Genomic DNA, 16331 nt, shown 5'->3' with positions numbered 1-16331 from the left:
GTCTTGCAAAAAATAAAATAAAATAAAATATTGATACTTGGCGGCCATGAGACGATATAATATCACCACACAAAATATCGCGATACTATACTGTATCGATCCCCCCCCCCCCCGTATTTTATACAGTCGTACAGTGTACACCTGGCTAAAGGAAAAACTAAATAGATTAAGGCTGTGGCGTCCAGCAGGGCCGATTAGCTGAAGGTATGGTAACTGTATGTAATCACGTTATTGATCATCATCTATACGAGCGCTTCAATGCTCACAAATTGACATAAAGTCTTGTTCTATGGTGCTGAAAGCACAGCTCTGAGTTCTTTACGAGTCCCAGGCTCGGTCTGTGTGCTGTAATTTCTCCAGAAAGCAGTTGGTTAACACCTTCCCTCTAATCTCCTCCCTGAGACTCAGAAACTGGTGCAGCCTCATGTTGCAACTCATCGGGGAGACATTTTGGACCGTTACTTGTGTGGGATGTGGTAATGCAATTAAATCTCTGCACGCTGTGTTGCTCAGGGCCGCGCTACAACAACATTACACTTGATGGAAACAGCGATGAAGCACGTTCTCATGATTGTCATGTGGCTGTCAAAAAGAGAGAAAAAAAAAACAGAGTCGGGAGTTTCCTCTTACAGCATCTCATGTCCCACAAGAAGGTCTTTACATTCTCTTTTCACTTATTGAATTATCTGAGATGGATAGTTAGGTGATTATAATGAGGTAAAAACAATAAATCTGCACAGTGATAAACATTTGCAGGCCTTCTGCTGTGTTAGAAAACAGTGAATCAGATGAAACAGCAGTGTGATTTAATGCATCCTTACAAACTTTACGCAACAACTATCAAGTCTGATTTCAAGACTTTCTCCTCTTTGACGACTTCTTACAGTTTTGACTGATACTATGACTCAGTTGGGACATTAATGCTGCTGGAGATCCCCCCTTTAGTCGCAGATATTTTCACAGGCAGCTCTTGCAAATTCCAGCCACAGTTAGATCACAATTTGTTCCAGATTGTCTGGGCCGCAGTTTGTTGGACGAGTGGCTATTTTGCAAACTTGGTTTTCTCCTCCGGCACGATGGGAGGTTTGCCACAGAGGCCGGGCTGTTTGTGTGCACTAGAGGGTCATTTTGAAGGTCTGTCTCTTGCTCTGACAAACACACACACACAAACACACACACACACACACACACACTGCATACTTCCTATGGTCATGTTAAAATAAATAAAGAAGCGATCTGATGATGGGTGTTCTTTAGGTTTGGGTGCTTTTATGAGTTATGAGTTATGAGTTATGAGTTATGCTCTCTGTTAGTGGCATGCTTTCATTCCATGCTAAACCATGTTTGTTGAGTAACTACAGTGTTTTTTTTCTGCAGCTTACAGCTGCACATACACAGGCAAGATCTGAGTCATGAAACTCAGTGACATCATGCAGGCTGCAGGAGGCGACCACAGTCATTCTGCGGGGGTCCTTGTTTGTGTTATCCTGGTAACATTGAGGTAAAATGAAAATCAGAATGGACAGAGCCTGATTTATGTCTGTGCCTTTTATAAAAGTGTTGTGTTTATGTCACAGGAGGGGTAAGGGAACAAGAAGGGACTAAAAGACAGACTGTTGATTTTGGTAATACAGTGATTTTATTGACATATTTATTGAATATATTAATTTTTGGTCTTTTGTGCCTTTTATTGTAGAGATCGTAGAGACAGTGGATAGAGTCAGAAATCAGGGAGAGAGAGAGGGACATGAGGGAAAGAAGCCACAGGTCGGATTCAGCCTGGGTCACCTGCTTGGAGGACTACAGAGGGGCGCACGTACCAACCACGACGCTACCAGTGCCCCGCCATTTTCCTTTTTGAACTGTTTTTGTTATTTAATACACAACATAATAAATGATCTTTTCTCCGCACTACTGAGCCCCAGGTACATGTGGTGCCCAGTGGTAAAACATGAATGTTTTATACCAAACATCATGTGAAGTTATTCTATGAATTCTATGAACAATTAACAAAGAATAATGTCAGTAACACACATATCAATCATAGGTCAAAACATTGATGCATTTGGTTGATTTCATAAAAAGCCAAAATGGCATGATGAGTCTGTTTTGGAGCCAAAAGAGACGGTGTTCTGTACAGATACGCTGCCTTGTCAAAAAACAAGCTACAGCTGCTATACCACAGAGCAAAACGATAGCAGAGGCTATTTGTATCCCCCGTCGAATACAGCTGCCACAACAAAATAACTTTATATTAATTCACTTCTCACTCACTCACTATGCATTATCAGAGTATGAGGAGCACAGTTTGGTATGTTTGCTAAATAAGTTTAAAGAGGAAGCATATGTCGACCAAGTGGTAACCTCCAATGTTGAAAGATTAAGCCAATGTGTAGCGGTTTGTCAAGAGGTTTAAAACCCACCTCAGCTCCACAGGATTTCCAACGTGGTGGCTGCTGCTGATGAGCCTCCTGCAGTAACAGATGGGTGACATCACTCAGGCTTCATCCATTAATATTTACAGTCTGTGATCTTGACGGAAAATTACCCCCTATCAAATAAAGCTCCGGGTACAGAATGACTTTAAAACAACACTACTCACTGTCTTCTCACTTTAAGCAAGCAGGAAGCATGTTCTTGACAGAACACCTGCTAAATGATCCGAATCATTTAAAAAAAAGAGCCACAACTCCAAACACTAAAAACAAAACTGTATCCTTAGTGTTCTGGATGTTGTCCTTTATTTTGATCCTTTGTTTTTAAAATGTGTTGAAATGAAGCAGTGGAAAGCTGGTCCACTGTGAAGCTGGTATCAAAAGTGGAAACACCGGATTCAAGGAAATGAAATAATTGGAAACAGGTGGAATAATGTAACCCCATGGGCACATTGTTTTTTTCTCTGTTATTTTAAGTAAACAACATTTCCACGATTCAACCAAGAAAATGTAAGGATGTCGTTTTGGGTTTTTTTTTTTTAAAGTGAATGCCAAAGACTTGGGTTCAGCTGCTGCCAGAAATATGAAACACATGATATCCCGTGTGCACAACCTGAAAATAAGAGACTTTACCGGGCACGGACATAAAGCTTTCTCAAATTGGTTAAATCCTTTTTTTAGCTTTCAGTTCTACAAAGAGCGACAAAATGGAAACGTGTTTATTAGCAGGAGTCCCACATTGCTGTTACAAATCCCCTTAACAACCTGCACATAAATAACAATTGGAAGTGAAGGCTACACAGAGCAGCAGCTCCTCCACACTGTGCCTCTGCCAATAGTCACTGACTCCCAGCAGTCCTGCCAACTGCTGCTCGTCCCCGCTCTCTGGCAGACGCGTCTTTTAAAGGCCCCCTCGCCGCTCAGGCCTTTGAACACAGCACCGGCTGCAGGACACGCTGTACCGACAAGATAAACCCTGCACACATTAAAACGTCACAAAATAATAATTCATGTCTTTTTCATCTTTTGAAATGACTCCGCTAATTTCAGGCGTGTAACTTTATTTATGGCTTTATAATGCGCTGCAGGATTTCAGCCTTTTCATGAGAGGTTTCTCTCATGGCCGCAAAAAAAATCCAACGGCTTTCATCTTGACTCGTTGCCTTCTGATCAATACCATCTCTGTGCGTTTCATCGCTCCGCCTATACACGCATGAAGTCTGCATTTAAGCAATTTTGGGGCTGAACCGTAGACACTGCCAGCGGGTGGATCTGAACTCTGGGAGAAACATATGGGGTCAATTAGGCAGAGTTTGCTCCTGGACGGGGTTCAGCTGATCCACAATGGGGACCGGCAGAATAGGTGGTCTCAGGCCATTTGGCAAGGCAATTGTGGGCAGCCTGTGAGTTAGCTACATGAGAGTATCAGGTGTTAGCCGGCAAATGATCCAGGAAAGGTGAGGCTGGGAAAGCAGATTGGCCGGCTCGGGCCCCGTGTGACCAGGAGGAGAGGGAGGGGAAGGTAACCATGCGTGACACACTGCTCTTTAGACACCCACTATATCAACACTCCTCTGACATGTACTCAAACAGCCCTTTTTTATTGTATCATACCGTTATCAACACCACTGCGACAATGACCAATGACCAAATATAACCTTTTAAAGATGAACTTTACTGAATATTCACCAAAGGCCGACACAGTGTTAAACACATTTTACACATTTTGAGCAGAATTCTAGCATTATTCTAACCTGATCTCTATATCAATTTATTTTTGATGGTTATGTAGAAATTAGTCGACAAAATCTGTAGTTTTACTGTCAGGAGTCAGTGTTGCCAGGCAGTAAAATACAACAATATCGTACTGTAGCTTTAAAGGCAGGGTTTTTAATTGTGAAAACTAGCATGATTTTGAAAGTAGCATTCCCTCAGTGCTCCCTCAAAAGCCACGCCCCTCACTTACATGCACAAGCGCCATTGGTCCAGAAGCAGACCGCACCTCATCACTTGCATTGTGTAAAAACAACGTTGAATCATGTCTCATTCAGCGGTGAGTAAACACTAAACTTTAACATAATACATGTTAAAAAAAGTGACCAATTTATAACTCACAATGGCCAATGACAAACTCACAGTATTAACTCTGTCATCAACTCGTGCTTTGAGTGTGGGCTAGTACACGCAAGAGGTAGAGAACGAGCAGTGAGACAGGGAGGCATCTGATTGGTTCATCAGATTGGTACCTCATGGCAGACATTGGTCAAAGTTTTTACAGACAGACAACTGCTACAGATGACAGATTTAAGATTTTAGCTAAGCTAGTAGCAATTGTTTTGACGTGCGTTTTCCTACAGTCTGTCTGGCAAAACGAGCTGCAGGCGTGAGCAGGGCGTCAGGTGATGATTCGATCTGCAGGTAGAGCCACGCAGCAGAGCGGAGTGCGCGTCGGTCAGGTGCATGATGATGCTGACGTGAGGGCCTTCTCAGTCAGGCTGTGATGATTGATGTGATGGGTTGCTCTGAAATCACAACCTATATATTTACTTGAGAGGACATTGAAATGGCAAAATGATCGTTCATACAGCCAGATCGTACAGAGGGCAAAATGATGGCATAAATCCGCCAGTGCGTGTCTCTGTTCCCTCAGCCCTATGTTCATGTTCATACCATATGATCAGTAATACTGCAGCAATGAACACAAGGTCACCAATCCAAACATGAATTACTATGGGGCGGTGCAACAACACGTTATTTGCACTTTAGAAGGGCCAGCCCTGATGCTCGGGGAATGCAGACCTGAAGGGAAATAGGGCCTGATTAGGGCCTTACACTACTGCGTAACTGCATACAATTTAAAAAAAAGAAAAAGGAAAAGGCTGGCTTGGACCTGACCTCCAATTTGTACCACTGCATTATGACGTTGTCACTGCCTATTTGTTAAGATTACATGTTGACACTGAAACAATTCAAATTCAAAGTGCAGAAGAAGCCTTTTAACACATGATCATGTTTGTGAAAAGCATCAAGGTTTTAGATTTAAATAAGTGATAATGTCAGTAAAGAAATGTACGCTCATCAAAGATTCTCGTTTCATTTAGAGGTTTAGACGTTCCTGCTTGAGACCGCCGACAACACCACTGACGTAGAATATTTTAAAACGTACATGAACACAAGCGACTCACTTTTTTTTCCCATTTTGTGGTTTTGGTGTATTTTAAGTCATAGCTATGTTAAACCCACATAATATCATACACATGCCTGTGCATCGAAAAGTTGGCTGGCTGGTGTTGCATTTGAGGCAAGCCTGATTCTGAGTGAAACATGATCATTCATTCCACGAGACTTGAGCTGAGGTCGAGAGCGTTCTCTTGGATCCGGCTGAACCGTGATGACTTAAAGTCAGAGTGAAGAAAAAAGAAGAACAGTCCTATCTGTGAGAAAAGCCCTCAGCAGAACCACACAGCGAGCGTTTACACTCTCCCCAACATGCCTTTTGGAGTTATGAGTCATCCACAGTTTAGAGTTCAAACTGCACTCTCAGCGCATAAAGGGATTCAAAACCACAGTTTACAGTTCCCAGCGAAGCTATCCATCAGAAAAGTGAAACCAGGGTCTGAGCTTTTCAAATATTCACTTTGGTCTGCAGGGTGAAGTCACGAGTTGTCTGCGTGTTGTGTAAATCGGGGGAGTCACAATGGAAAATGAGCGTGGATCAAAAAATAGAACGGCGACTCAGCGGAATCAAGGGATGTCAAAACAGTGAGGAGAAAAGCAGAGAGGCCCCGTGCGCTGCCTACCATGAAGAATTACATTGATGAGCCCGTGAAGGAGCTCTGATTGATCTTTCTTTCCACAGTGTGTTTTCAGTTTTTGAACATGGATCGTCCTGTAATAGAGAAACCTTATAGGTAAAATATAGTACCCAACCATTGTCATATAAGTCAAAATATCCAGAACGCTGAAATAAATCTGAGTCACAAGCAGACAGATTTTATGGGAAAAATGTGGTTTGTTAGGGAAGTATTTCAAACCTTTCCCAGAAACCAATTGAAATGCATTGAATGTCACTATTTTGTGCCAAAGTAAATTGCCGTTTCAACAGGTTAGGGGTGCTTGAAACTTTAGAAACTTCACACACTCCCAAGAAATGCTACACATTTTTTATTTATTGGTCTTGCACACAAATGCCCCTAAAACTTTTTGGACCGTGAAATACATTTCCATTGGATAAGAAAAAAAATGTTAGCCACATGAAACATGAATTATCCTCAGTCAGTACATTTACATAATGTTAAAGGAGCAGTATGTAACTCTGACACCTAGTGTTTGAAACGGGTTCTGCAGTCCAACAGTGTCACCTTCGCTCCTTTGTCGATTACATATTTTAATCAAGATGCAAATTGAAAAAAAAATGGGGGGGGGGGGGGGGTGATTTGATAACTCACCCGTTTAGAGTTTATCCATAGTTAGGCACGAGGCTGAACCGCAATTTCCACTAAGTCAGTGCTCGCTGTGGCATTGAACAGCGGTTTGGGAGCAACGCTGATGGACCACGGCGCTCAAGGACAAGGTGGAAATTAGGAGTGAGACAACATTTCCCGCATGCCGGTTGTCGCTGATGAGCCTCCAGAGCCCCCTGTCAGTAACAGATGGGTGACGTCACTCAGGATTCATCCATTAACATTTACAGTCTATGGTTTTAATACTTGACTTTACTCACCCTAGCTGTTCACTACATCCTTCTCAAATGTGGTCAGAGAAGTCGACAGACCTTTATGATGCCTCTCCTGTGAAAATGTTGAGTTTTCATCAAATGGATTCATTTAGATTTTTGCTTAGGGCCAACTTTTTTAAAATCTCTGATTTTAACACTGAAAGGTTAACTTGACATTTCAATTGTATTCTTTAATGCAAAATTAAATCTTGTAAGAAATTAAAGATCGGGGCGCCAGTAGCCTAGTGATTATTGTGTGTGCCCCATGTACTGAGGCCAAAGTCCTCCAAGTTGGCAGTCCGGGTTCGAATCCTACCTGTGGCTCCTTTCCCGCATGTCACAATAATGCCTTCAGAACCTGTTTCATAATATTATTTTTATTGATTCAATTATTTGTTTTTTGACATCATTCAGTTCAGAATACATCGTGTAACATTGGATCATCATGCAGCATGGGTGTGTTGATGTGTTACCTTTATCTAACGCTCGGTACCTCTCGGCTGTGTGTAACAGCTGCAGCATTTTACCACAGCAAAGCTGCAGCGACACAAGACAACGGTGAAAATAACCATTTTCCATGTGACAAAATTGCTTTCTCTTTATTTTGGGGGTGACATTTTCATCCTCATGCATCATTTATATGCCCCCTAGAAAACAGGCAATGGGAAAAAGGTAAAGAGACAGAGGAGATGAAATTATAAAATACCAGCCCTGTTTGGATTAAAGTGTGTGTGTGTGTGTGTGTGTGTGTGTGTGTGTGTGTGTGTGTGTGTGTGTGTGTGTGTGTGTGTGTGTGTGTGTGTGTGTGTGTGTGTGTGTGTGTGTGTGTGTGTGTGTGTACGTTTGCGTGTGGCTAGGTACCACTCCTGTCTGATTTCATCTGCCTCTTTCCTTGCGTGACTCTGGGTGTGTGTGTGTGTGTGTGTGTGTGTGTGTGTGTGTGTGTGTGTGTGTGTGTGTGTGTGTGTGTGTGTGTGTGTGTGTGTGTGTGATGCAGCCCCTGAGAATGTCACAAACGTACATGAATGGAAACAACGGGGCATTCCAAGCAATGTTGCAGGTCCGGGGGATAATTCTGCCTTTCAACTGCTTCCCATTTATTTCATAGCTGCAGCACTGTCATCTCGCCCTGGTCAAGATGAAAAGCATCGTTGTGTAAAGAAATTGAAATGAAAATCCTCGTGGACCCAGCAGGATGGGGGGGTGCAGGGGTATTATCTATGACTCAATGGCACTTCCCTGGGATAAGATCTAATTCTGGGAGCAAAATTTCTTTATATGGCCACCTGCTGTCGTCAGCTTTGTCCCAGGATCACAAGTTGTTCTGGGTGACCGGTCTCGGGACACGGTGAGAGGAATGCACTCAGCTCCCCGCTGACATTTAGATCTCTTTATTTTCTCTTTCATTCAGCCGGGAGCTGGCTGGGAAGGACGAGGGGGAGGGAGGGAGGAAGGGAGGAAGGATCCTGCATGAAGAGTCTGTGGGATTGAAGGGGTGAGTCGCAGGAGGCTGCAGCACATCGCCAAAGCTGAACACACTTTGTTATGAGCATCTTTATAAACTGTTCCCACCAGTTCACAGATTCTGCAGCTATAACGATTAATTTAACTCTACATTAAACCTTGTGTTAAATAGAATGATGCTTTAAAAAATAAATACGTCTCAGCTCTTATATCGCTCTCTGGGGTGCCACCAAACTCCATTGAAAAAACAGTAATTGTACCTGATGTAAAACAGGAGTTGATGGTGAACAGCTGCTCAGATTAGTGAATGTGTTTTGTGTGTCTGAAAAATCGTGTCGGATCCAAGTTAATCAAAAAAGTAGTCAGCAGTATACCTTTGTCAGGCTCTCACAGTCTGTTACTGTACACTGTCTCCTCCAACTCCTGGAATACAACAAAGTGATCAGACCAAGCAGCAACCTCCGGTCTTGAAAGGTGGAGCCAATCGAGTGTCCACTAGAGGCTGGCTTCAGGAACACAAGAAGTCACCGACACGTGACTGGCAAAAAAGCAGCAAAATTTCACATGGTTAAAGCCTGGTACAAAAAAACAAAATAGGTCTGATTAGTTATTATCGTCACTGGCACACACTGTACGAGGGTTGAATTTTTTTAACAGCTCTGTTGTGATTTTAGAAACAATATGTGTTATCCATATAGACATGTAGCTGACCTGATTGACAGGTGGGCGCGATGTAACGGTTCATCAAGAGGTTTAAAACCCGCCTCAGCTCCAGCTCTCAGTCAGTCGTTAGGTCGACTTAAAGTTAGGCTGAGACAGGATTTCCAGCATGGCGGCTGCTGCTGATGAGCCTCCGGAGCCCCCTGCAGGAACAGATGGCTGACATCACTCAGGGTTCATCCATTAATATTTACAGTCTGTGTTTTTTACAAAGTGATGAAGAAAGTAAAATAAAAAGTAGAAAGTAGAATCTTTTGACTTTGCTTTGTTTTTCACTTCAATGCAGTATCACCATTGTCTTTAACTCCCCCTGCATGTAAAACAAAGAAACACCATCACACAAACTGGGCTTTGTATTGGATCAACTGGTGGCCGTGCAGCAGACCACTTACTTATCCTTCAGCCCTTTGAAGCAGTGGAGGGGGGGTCTGTTGGTCTCAGTGAGCCTCTTGTGTCTCTGCAGCAGAACAATAGATCTTTGCAAAGAAGTCAGCTCAGAGCCAAGAGACAAATCTCCCCGAAAGACACCTTTTGTTTCCCATCAAACTAAATCTGCTGCTCCGCGCCACCTAATTAATGGCCAGACGTATGTTTCTCTTTTCTTCTGGTGGCTGAATGGGAACTGTACCGCCACCATTTGTCTTTCCCACGCATGTCATCACGCGACATGCTCCATATAAAGCACGACCTCATAATTCACACTGTTGTCGTAACCGGCAGATATGATCTTGCTGGGTGTAAAAATGTCAATATATATATTCGTATATATATAAACCAAAGTGCTGCTGGGTGGAAAGTGCTGCCAGCTCGCTGCACGGCTTGAAAAAGATGGAGCTTTTGTTGTCTCTATCAGAAGTAATACCCACATCCATCTGTGCAGGCTGCAGGGACACCAGGTCTGAAGACAAATACAGAGATGTGAGTGTTGTTGGCTGGTGGCGGTGCAGGTTTTTGTCTGCTCCTGATGGCTTTAAGGGCCTTCATTCATGTGAAAAGGAGAACAGGCACACTGGATTACTGTAAATACTGGCATAACCTGCAGCCTGTACTAAATATTGCATTATTTTTCAAAGGATTGAGATAATGGGAAGAGAAAACTTCTGCAATGTCATACCTTTGAAAAAAAAGAAAATCTCAATATTCGACTTTTGAATTTGAATTTTGAGGAACCTTGGAGTTTCCCCACATCGTCCTCAAATTTTTTCATTACAAAAAGAAAAATGTAAAACAAAAAACTTGTGAGCATGTTAGGACATTTTCACATGTGCAGTCCTGAAAATTTCTAGATCATTTCAGGAATATTGTCCCTGAAATCCTCCTGATCTGGTTGTTCACGGCTGAGGTTCACTTGGTAGAGTTGGTCGCCTCTCAGCTGGATCAGTGGATCGATCCCTATCACCTACAGCCACATGTCCGATGATGAAAGTGTATGACTGGGATTAGCTTCTAATGGTCACTTTACATAGCAGTCACTGCCATCAGGGTGTGAATGTCTAGGTATGATCTGCGATGTAGAAGCACTTTGAGTAGACTAGAAAAGCGCTATACAAGCACAAGTCTATTTACCTTTTACCAAACTGTACCAGCCACAAGTTTTAAGTCTATGGTCATGCGTTTGTAAATGTCATCACTCTCTACTTGCTTGAGGTGAATTCTCCTGAATCACATGTAAGTACTTTAGAAAAACAATAAAGGGATACTTCACCCGTTGAAACATGAATCTGTATTGACATTGGGTCATATATGTAGTAGAAATGTGAAATACATTTTGAAGTTGGTGCCTTCTTAGCCGAGAAAAGGCAGAAAGTGTCTTTTTGGCTCATGTGGATGAAAGACACCAAATCCCAGAATGCACAGCACCGCAGGCCACTCCCACTAAGGTCCTCTATTTCAGAATCAGAAATACTTTATTAATCCCAGAGGGAAATTCAATCGTTACAGTTTCTCCAAAATATACAGTATAGCAATAGAAATATAAAAACATTTACAGACATATTTACTTCAAAACACAAGACCATTTCCTCAACTGATTCAGAGAATTCTTCCAGAATTGATCTTGGAAATTCCTACCAGAAAACAAACTCGATGTCTGTGTCCATAGGTAAACAGTGAGAGCACCGACACTACCAGTCCGCCCCAGCTCGAGCCGGCCCAGGCTCCTCGTCCTCACCACCGCCGACAGGCAGGCCTTATGTCTCGGCTGCTGAGCTGGCAGCGGCCGGCAGCGGCAATATAGCCGCGAGACGGTTGCTGCCGACAGGCTGGTCTTGTGTCGCGGGGGCCGGGTTCCCGGCGAGCAGCCGTCTCGCCGCCATATTCATATTTTTTCACCATTATCAGCTTTCTCCATAGAGCCTGTTAGCATAGCTTCCAAGCAATATGGCAGACGTTAAGTTTCGATTCTGGGAGTTCCCACCCACTGATCTGTGATTGGTTTGTAGCTTCAGTGGTCGAAAATATGAGGAACTAGCGTTGTAGTTTCACCCTCCTTTTCAGACTCAGAAATACAAAGATTTCACATCTCAGGGGAAAATGAGGGCGAGATGCACTACCATTCAAAAATACTACCAGGTTTCTAATGATACAAAACTTAATGCAAATGGGTGAAGTATCCCTTTAAGTAAGAGTAGATAAGAAGAGACTGAAGGGAATGCAGCAGTACATTAAATTTTAAAAGTTCTGGTTCTGGTCCTTGGAACAGAAAGTAAACCTGTCCCAGGAGGAAACTGAGAGGTTAGGATCCCTCATAATAGACTGAAAAAAATCTGATTTTAGTACTTTAAGGAGAAGGATTTTAAGGTCTACAGCTGCATGGCTGACTCAGAGGGCAAAACAAACACTGAGTTCAAATCCAACATGGCTGCCATGTGCATCAACAGTGACGTTTAAGATTGAACTTTTGTCTTTATTAGCAACTTAGTCCAACTCTTTTTCTGTTATTAAATCAATCGTGCATGTTCTATCTGTGGACATGTTGTCATGTTACAGTACTCTCGGAGTGTTTTGTTATTGCAGCTAATAAAGCAAAGGTACTCCTGAAGGCGTCCATGTTGCTTTAACAAATTGTTGCCAACTTGCAACTGGAACGCGGTAAACTCGCATGTGACCTCATTCCCAGCTAAGAGATCCGAGTTCCAAGGTAAATGAAACGCACTATTACTTCCTGACGTCATGATAGGAAAATTGGCCTCTTTGAGCACACCTTTTCTGAAAAGTGGAGCAGGCAAAAGACAGAGAGAACGGACTTTATCAGTGGTTTGAAGACTGAATAGGGACACATATTAGTGTTAGCAAACCATGGTAAAGTGGGTTAGCATAATATGTGAACTTAAAGGAATTCAACAATTAAACATTATAAAAGAATATATTGTTTATATCCCCAAATGAGAAGTGACAGTCTTATTGTAAAATTGACTTGTTCATACTCAGCCTCGTCTTGCTTCTCATACAGTGACCTTCCTGCTGCAGCTCGTCTTCTGTCCCTTCGCCTGCTCTCCACATGTCTGCGTCCACATGTGACTCCGTATTGTTGCATCTCAGGGTCTCCACTTTCACGGCGGTGGAACAGAGAGGTGTTTCTTTGGGAGCGAAGCAGCGGCCTGCAGCCGAGGCCCTGCGCCGGGATCGCCTTACCCCAGCACAGCTCGGCTTTGTTATCGGATCTCCCGGGCTGAAGGACACAGTGCATCATCTAACCCGCCCTTAATGCATGCAAGATGTCCAATCAGGGCCGTGTTTGGTCATTACGGCAGCCTCGCAGGCTCTCTTTCCTGCAGGCTCTCCTTCCTGCAGGCTGCACCCTGGAGACCCCCCCCTCCTCTGATGATCTCAGGAGCAGATCTCTCCTCTTTTACCCCCACATGAGATCTCTGTCACAGGGTTCATTTCTGCTTGGGGGGAAACTCACACAGACATGGGTGCCCACCATACATCCAATTCGTTAAATATTCCATCCAAGTGGAAACGATGCAGACTCCGGCATCACACCTGATACTGAATCAGGCGGCCATGGAAACCGATACCTGTAGATTTCTTTATGGCCTTTGAAGTTTCGCGACATCCAGCTGATAAAAAACACACCTACAGGGTCTCCCAATGTGTGAGCTGCTTTTTAAAACCTTTTCTTTGTGTGTGTTTATTTCAGTCTCTGCATATCCTTCCTTTTCCTAAAGCAGATACTACAGACCAACTCTATTTGGTTTAGTTTAAATAATGTAGTGTCTCTCCCAAATAGTAAAAATGAAGGGCATACCACATGCATACCAAAACCCTTGATCATGTAATGGAAATGGAGGAGCAGGAGGAACAACTCTGCTGATAGAATATTGGAGAGAAACACTGCTCCAGAGACGGGCTGGAAAAAAATTAAAATGAATAATCTTTTCAATTGGAAATTGGAGCTGACTCTCCAGCATGTGATGTCTGTAGCAGATTCACTATTTACTCTACACTCAGTGTTGGACAGTAACCACACTGCAAATAAAATCTGGAGTTATTGAAATTCAAATTTGTAGTTATCAGTCTACTCTGCAAAATACAAGTTGAGTTAAATGATAAATGGACTTGAGCTTGTATAGTTCTTTTCTAGTCTTCTGTCTACTCAAGCAATTTTTACAACTCACATTCACACACTGATGGTAGATGCTGCAAAATGTAAAGTGTCCATCAGTATTAAAGGTGACTTATACTTCTTTTCAAGCATTTTTAAATAAGTCTTAGAACTGCCCAAAACATGTGTGTGAAGTTTCTTGTTCTAAATCCACTCTGATCTTGTATTTGATCATGTCTACAAACCCCTCTATTTCAGCCCTGCTCAGACCCAGGTTTCTGTGTCTGTACCTTTAAATATGTAAATGAGCTGTGTCTGACCCAACCCCCTCTCTGGAAGGGCTTTGGTGGTTCAGGCGTTCTCGCTCCATGTCCTATAGTTTACGGTGAGAAGGCAGACTCAGAGGGCAGAACAAACACCTAGCTGTGGGAGTGTCACCCACCTGGGGGAGGGGTTACTGCCCTTTGTGATGTCATGAAGGGAAATTGTCCAAAAAAGGGGAGCAGGCAAAAGACAGAGAGGATGGACTTTTATTATAATTGGAGGGTTAGTAGAAAGACCAGGGAGACATACAAGTGTTGGAGAAAGTGTATATTTAATAATTTGTGACCTTTAATTAATCCATTCATATACATTCATATACATTCATAGGCCACTGACGAACAGCGGGAGCCACTTGGGGTTAAGTGTCTTGCCCAAGGACACATCAAACATGTAGCTGCAGGAGCTGGGGACCGAACCCGACCTTCTGGTTGAGAGACGATCGACTCTACCACAGCCGCCCGATATAGAGTTGATACACCAAAGACCCTATTAGTCTACAATGGACTTTTGTTTTCTCAATGAACAGGGCTGCGTCTTTCCCAGTGTAACTTTTTACCAGCATTATTTTTGGAAGAGCTTTTCTGATTTCAGGAATGACCTTGATAATTGGTACCGTGGTATTTGAAGGGATTAGACCAAAAATAATGCTGTTATTGTAACGGATGAAATAATAGAAGCTCATGAAATATTTTTTCCTGGTTCTGCACCTTTTTCCTCTCCAGGCTCCGTTCTATTTTTATCCAGCGACATTCAGTCTGAAACGTACAAAGCACTCGAGCAGGTTGATTGAGAGAGAATGTTCTGTGGCAGCTGTCTGCGTCGACGCTGCCGCCGATGACTGATCACATGTGAACACAGACATAGTGCAGTTTGACGCTCTACATGTGACATGACATGCTTTATCTCAGCGGGGGGATCTTTCTGCCTCACCTGCAGCTCTAACAGATTGTTTCACTCCTCAGCCTGCAGAGCGATTCCAAATGTGTGGGTTCTCGTTATCAGCGAGCTTCAGCAGAGTCGTTTAAGCATGTCCCCCACAGTGTGACAGCTGGTATCCATATTCTTTTAAAGGGTAATGCCACTCTTTTTCAACCTACGGCCTACTTCTACAGATTGTTGTTTTCATGGTTTGCTTTTTCTCTTTTTATTGCAGATCTTTGCTCTAAACTTCAGTTTGGCCCTGTGACCACCTGCTCTTTTGTGTCAGGCAGAGAAGCGCTGGCTGTGCGCTGAGGATCCCTTGGATGGAGTGCTTGTGCGTTGAGTATAAAAGCGCTGCATGTGCGTCTTGTCTCTATGACAACAGTCTCTTGACAATGGCTGCTGCATGACCGGCATTGCTCTGTTGCTTTTTACTGTCTGTTTTATTTTTGAGATAGTTTCTTCCTTCACTATGAGCATCAAACGGAGGATGCTTGCCCTCCTTTTTCTTCTGGATGATGAGCTTAATAATGATGACAGCGACACTATCACGGCTCAGATCAGACACAGAGTATGGAGTATGTGGTTACAAAACCTGATCCATACAAGACAAAAATATGGGCCCGGGTGACATCAACAGACCCCTTTTGAAAAGTTTAAAGAGGTCAACTAGAAGAGCTGGGATAGGCTCTCGGAAAAAGTACGCTGGGCGGCCACCTGCTGCAGCAAACGCTCTCTCCTGATTGGGAAGTATTTAAAAAAAGAAGCTGGAACTCGCCAGGTGGACAGCTGTATGTTCAAAATGTAGTTTCCAAGAGACAGTGTTAAACACTACTCCATTTTTATTTTTACACATTCTTTGTCTAAATGTCTTAAAGGTCACATATTAGAATTCTTTTCAACCAGTTTAGTTTAGTGTCAGAGCTCCCGTAAACATGTCTGTGAAGTTTCTTGTTCTAAATCTACTCTGATCCTGTATTTGATCATGTCTATAAACCCCTCTATTTCAGCCCTGCTCAGAACAGGCTGGTTTTGTGTCTGTTCCTTTAAATATGTAAATGAGCTGTGTCTGACCACGCCCCCTCTCTGGAAGGGCTTGGGTGTACTCTGTCTTTCTCGCTCCATGTCCTATTGTTTACGGTGAGAAGGCAGACTCAGAGGGCAGAACAAACACCTAGCTGTGGAAGCGTCACCCACCTGG

The 16331-nt window shown here is 43.1% G+C and overlaps 1 long non-coding RNA gene across 2 annotated transcripts; it reads right to left on the bottom strand.

The window, feature by feature from the left end:
• Positions 1–7877: 7877 nt before the first annotated feature.
• On the bottom strand, positions 7878–12976 carry LOC136182735 (uncharacterized). Of its 2 annotated transcripts, none has more exons than XR_010668784.1 (3): positions 12762–12976; positions 9328–9479; positions 7878–9191 (listed from the first exon to the last, which is right to left on the bottom strand). It is a non-coding gene; the product is annotated as an uncharacterized lncRNA (long non-coding RNA). The 2 variants fall into 2 exon arrangements; XR_010668785.1 differs by having other exon boundaries at positions 7878–9154.
• Between the last annotated feature and the right edge of the window lie 3355 nt (positions 12977–16331).

Source organism: Labrus bergylta, chromosome 15 (genome assembly GCF_963930695.1).
Source record: "Labrus bergylta chromosome 15, fLabBer1.1, whole genome shotgun sequence".
Classification (NCBI taxonomy): Eukaryota; Metazoa; Chordata; class Actinopteri; order Labriformes; family Labridae; genus Labrus; species Labrus bergylta.
The sequence above is the reverse complement of the archived record's forward strand: the minus strand, read 5'-3'. Positions and strand labels throughout refer to the sequence as shown.